Source organism: Porites lutea, chromosome 5 (assembly GCF_958299795.1).
Source record: "Porites lutea chromosome 5, jaPorLute2.1, whole genome shotgun sequence".
NCBI lineage: Eukaryota > Metazoa > Cnidaria > Anthozoa > Scleractinia > Poritidae > Porites > Porites lutea.
The window spans coordinates 26,938,531-26,944,554 of record NC_133205.1 but is presented as its reverse complement, the minus strand read 5'-3'; positions in this window follow the sequence as shown (position 1 = coordinate 26,944,554).

Here is a 6,024-nt window from a genome sequence, read left to right as displayed (position 1 = left end):
CACCTTCGTGAATTGTCACCGGTAGTTTGAAATTTCATGGGTGCAACTTGACGACATCCGGATCGGGAGACTATATTTTTCCTCGCAATTGGAAAATAGCCTAGTATTAAAAGGTATCACTGAGGTGTTGGACATCGATACGAAATTTTAAGAAAATGATGCATTTAAGTTGAATGTCAGCCAGTGGTGAGATTGCCAAATCGCACTTATAACGATTTAGTCTGGTGTAGTCTATATAGTTTCCTCCTGGTATTTTCCTCTGCGATCGTTTTTTATTATTTAACCGTATCATTTAGAGGGGAGTCGGGTTGCTTTGGGGGAGAAATAGAGTTGATTTGAGAAGGATATAAACCCGGGGGTACTCCCTTATACAGCTATTTCGAGAAAGGTTGTCGGAAAAACTGTGCACGCGACAATCCCTAAAGTTGATATGGGACATGATCAATACACTGTTCCTGACACTGTAGCTGTAGAACTTACTTTTGTTGCTTTCCCAGTGAACTCAAAACAAACCACAATACCTTTAGGGATTGCCGCGTGCGCTTTTTCCGACAACCTTTCTCGACAGTAGCTGTATAAACCATATATGTATGTGTCGCCCCAAAAGCAGGGAAGGGTCCAGGGGGAGGGTGCAGGGGGTGCGCACCCCCCCCCCCTGGGATGACCTGCGGCAGCTTTCTAATTAACACTGTGCAGTCGCTTGACAGACATACAAAATCTGCTCTATCGTTTGATATGTATTCTCAGCAGTTCACATTACGTTATTTCCTAGTCAAAAGCCCTCTTCTTCGTATTCGCTTTTAAAATTTTTTACGTCATCGGTCAGTTAGTGGTGCACCCCCTCTTAAGAAAAATCCTGGATCCGCCCCTGAAAAGGTAGGTTTTTTGCGCCGTCTGGTCTAAAAACGGGTATGAACTTTGCCCATTTTGGTCTGAAATTGGGTATGGGTTTCAAAGGAACTACGAGATTGTATGAACGTATTCATCGTTTCAATTCCAAATGAGGTAGAAAGAAAGAGAATTTATATGCGAATTCGAAATGGATTTTAAGAAATCTTTTTTGTTCCTGTTTTAATCTAAGTAACGATGAAATAATTTCTTAAAATCGGGTATGGATTTTCGATTGCGAGGTCTGGTCTGGAAACAGATGAAAAATTATATTTTTTGGTCTGAAATAGGGTCAGGATTTGGAGAACCGGGCGGCACACCCCCACCAAGAAATTCCAGGAGTTTCCCCCGGGGAAAGAAACTGGGATGGAATAGGTAAACACAGCTAACCAGTTAGTCCTCTAATGTGCTCAGAGGCACCTTGTTGTGGGGGTGGACCATCTCACTGGTATTTCAAAATTTTCAATAACCCCCAAACCCATAATTTCCAATTTTCCGCAATATTAAACATCCCCCCAAACAAATTTTTATTCATTAATTTAAAACATTCGAAAAATCATTCAAAAATTTTCAGATATTAAATAATCAGTAATTGGACCAATGACCACGCCCGGGTGACCACGACCTTATTGAGCCATAGCGTATTGAAACCTTGGCTAGATTTTTCGAAAAAGTGGCAGAAATTAGCGAAGAAAAAAAGGCTTTTGACCAGAATAAAAAACAGAAACAAAAGTTCGATTTGCTTATGTTTGGCGGGGAAAACTATGTTGTTGAAAATTACGATGCAAGAACGAAGTAAAATTATGGTATACTACAGCGGAATTCTGATTGGCTCCATCTAATTATACCGTTTCTTAGCTCAGATGTTAATCGACAACCGATTTCTGTTTTCTATGCCCATGGGGTCATGAAATATAGCATTATTGCTTTTCCCGTCACACCTTGTTTGATGCATGTATTGGCCGGCAAATTTGCATGGAGGAACGAGAAAATTTTTCAATATTGCGATTTAACAACAGCAAAAAAAAGCCGGCGAAAGATTATGAAAAACATTGACAATGCTTGGAATAAACGCCCCTGCTGGTAAAATTCCTGAATCACAATTTTTTTTCACTCGCCCAGAACAATAACAAAGAAATTAGTGCCTTGACTTGTGAGAAAAACTGATATTTTTAAATTTTTAAATTTCTGGCTTAAATTTTCTCGTGCGGTTGTTCGCGATGGGAGTAAACACATATTGAATTATGTCAAATAAAGGCTTTTATTCTTAACTAACTTGAATCAGTCATTAAAAAAGAAACAATGCCTAGGGTTCTTGAACTGAAGTGTTATAACGAAGAATGCCCATCATTTGAATGCACCATTAGGGCGTTGTAACTTCAATATAAACCGACTTGACAAGCGGTTTGGACATGCAGTTGAAAATGTGGTAAATTTGACTAAAAGCTCGAAGGATTTGACTAGAAGCTCGAAGGGCTTCCGCTTAAACAGTTTCGACATGTTTCGCGGTACTCTTTTTTTGTTATTGAGTTTGGTCAATTTCACAATTGCAAGACTGAACGGTGAAAATTTTACCCCTCCGCCAACTTCTCAGCCGAAAGAGGAGCAAGGATATTCGGCACCAACTATTTTCTTTGGCGGGCAAGACTTTTCAAACCCACGAACTACTTTGAATTCCTTTGGCGAGCAAGACTCTTCAGGGCCACCTACTGCCTCTGACGAGCAAGACTATTCGGAATCAAGTACTCCTTCTGAAAGTGGTGCCAATTCATTCTTGTGTTCAGATGCGGGGAACTGTACATGCTCTTTAGATGAGATCTTCTTACTTGTGACGTGCACATCCGTGGGCGACGAGCTGGACACAATAGCACCACAACTTCCCCAAGAAACGGAACATTTGTAAGTAATTGTTCTAATTAATTCTTTTTTAGTAAGTGTCTAAAAAGTAAAATCTTAGCTTGGGAGTGGGCATATGTTTTTTTGGCCATCAATGTAACAGTTGTCGGAATGGTACATGTTTCTGAGCGTTCAAGCATCTATCTTTCATGATTACGAGCAGCCAACAGGAATCTTTCCCTAGTAAAAACATTGCTGTTATAATTTCGTTTTCCTAAATTTCTTTCCGAATGAACCCTACAGTTTCACACCTCTTCAATTCTTTACCTTCGGGAAAAGTTAAAGTGAGTAGCTTTTATTCATATGTCGGTTTCTTGATAATGTGTAAAGCAGTATTGATGTACTATGCTAATTTCTTAACGCCTTCAATTCCAAACTGAACCAAACATCACAATTCAAGAAACATCAACACTCGTTTATGAAATTCTGAAAAGCATATATACATACGGTCTTGACTGGCCGCAAATTAAGATGAATTTCGCCCGTACCGATCGATTTAAACGAGTCATCAAAGATAAAAACGAATACTTCGAAATTGAAATGACTTAGTATGAAATAGGTTGATTTATAAGTAACAAATAGACTTACCTCATTTACATCATAATTGTGAAAGTAATAATTACCAAACGGTGCTGTTGTGCTCCCGGAGATTTTTACAATACTGAATACTAAATGTGTTTTGTCACTAATTACTTTGCAGAATTCTCCGCAATAATAATATAACTAAGCTACCTGCGATCGCTTTCAGTCATCTTCCACGTCTACAAGTGTTGTAAGTAAAACACTGTCCCTTTAATTTTCTAAGTACAAACTTATCGTTTCCCTATTTCCTATTTTGCAACCATACGCAAAACCTCAAGTAGAAAGTTTAATAATGAGTTTGTCCAGTTATTTATGCAGTTGATGTACATTTTTTGTGTCCTCATTCAGGGATCTCCGCGATAATAAGATCGTTACACCGGGCGGCCTTCAGTTACAAAACATATTGGCAACACTCTCTAAAGTGTAAGTTAGAATGAAAATTCACTGAAAATGATTTTTGTCTGCTCTTGTTTCCTACAATGTAATTTTCTTGCTTCAGTTGCTCAGAATTAATCTATAAAAGTATTTTTGGTCTATTTCAGTGTTGACCTGCTTCTTTAACCTTTTTATTTTCCAGTTTACTAGATAACAATCCACTGGAATGCGACTGCGGTTTTAATCCTTCTCTGTGGTCAGCAGCAGTCACGGGAACATGCGCATTCCCACCTCATTTGAGAGGAGTAAAACTTGACACTATTAACCTAGAAGAGTTCACGTGTGGTACGTTCTCTCTATAAAATATTCCGTCGGGGGTGGGGGGGAGGGGTACTCGACCAGTATTTGGGTGTAGATGAGCCGCTGAAGGTTTGAAACCTTGACCCTGCTTAGGACAAAAAAATCCTAAAATGCATACCCTGGGGTCAATTTAATAAAACTTTTACAAGTGTAATTTACAAGTGTGGCTTTTGTTTTCTGACCCTAAAACAATGGCTACACTTGTAAATTACACTTGTAAAAGTTTCATTAAATTGACCCCTGATTAGGAAAACACCCTCAACATTTTTGGCATTATTGGCAATCGCAAACGAGCAATTTCACGTTACAGTCATTTATTTTGTATACTTTGAGTACAAACAATTTTTATCTACAAGAGCCTGTTTATAATAAGGACAGATCCACACGAAATTAAATGCCCTTTTCAGGACGGAGAGGACAAAAACCATACCCTGTACAGCGGCACATTCCCGTACAGGCCATACAGTCATATATGGAGGTTTCCTCCCCTCCGGGATAAAACTGGTTTTTGACCAAGTGGTTTCTCTTAGATCGTTTTGTTGGTCACCTAAGGTCTATTGACGAACATGGAAATGAAGTGTGCCAACGGTGTCTAGCTAGCGTGTGATCTTCTGGATAGGTTCTGAGTGCGCTGGTTTCAACATTAACGTAATGTACGTAAAAAATACCTGAGGATAACACGTTATTACGGACAGTTTTCCATGGCCCTGGGAAAAGAAAGCCCTTACGTTTTCTCTAAACTAACCCGCTTACTACGGACATCTTAGCTTGTGATTAAAGACACTTTGTATGGCCCCCACAGCGCCGTATTAACGGCGTTTAACTGTACTTCACAATTTGAATTAAGCCCCGGTGGCCGTGACTTAATTTCGTGTAGATATTTCATTCTGTTTATACCTACTGTCTACGCCGCTTTATGCTCTCCAGATAGCAGCTGTGCAGAACACTTTTTCCGGGGACGCCGCAAGGATGGTCTTTATACAATTAGTCCAACACCAGGCAATGGGTTTGGTAAAATCCAAGGACAAGTTATCCCTCCTCTACGAGTTTGGTGCGATATGAGGGGTTCTAATGGAGGATGGCTCGTGTTTCAAAAACGCACCAACAAGTCCGTCAACTTTCTTAGAAACTGGATTTCATATAAACAAGGTTTTGGTCAATATGGTCATGACTTTTGGCTTGGAAATCGTGACTTGCGGGCCATAACAAATTCTAATGAACACGTGCTACACATTGAACTACATTATAGCAATGGGAGTCATGTTTTCGCTGAATATGACCAATTTAGTGTATCACCGCGCAACTTCACCCTTTGTGTAGGGCAATATCGGGGTAACTGGAGTGACATTCTTTTCTTCGCTAATAACTCTGCATTCTCCACCTGGGATCGTGATAATGACAAAGTACTTGAAGCATGTGCACAACAGAACAATGGAGCGTGGTGGTATGGTACCACCTGTGACATGGAAGACCTTAACAGAATGCCGGAAGATATCTGGTTGTTGGATGTGAAGAAGACTGTTATGAAAATCAAACCGAAGCGATATGAAGGTAACTCTATCTCACCATTATCATGACCATAATAGAGTCTTTTATTGGCGGCTCTTTTGAGAGTATTTCACTGGAAAACGTTAAATATAGACTGCGAGCAGTACCTTATTTTTCTTTTTAGCTACAATAGACCGAGAGCAAGTGTGAGGGGAAAGCGGTGAAGCCGCGAGAAACGAGGGCGGAGGCGAGCTAATAAATCCTCCCCAATCCATTCCTCTTTTTCCCATTAATTTGTATAATTTTACTTTTTCGCTCGAAGCATGTAGCTCGTGATAATAATTTAATTTACAATTCTAAATATCAATTCTTGGTCCACTTGACAGCAAACAACTGCCCGTGGACCCCTGTTCTTAGCCGAATTGAGTGTGGATG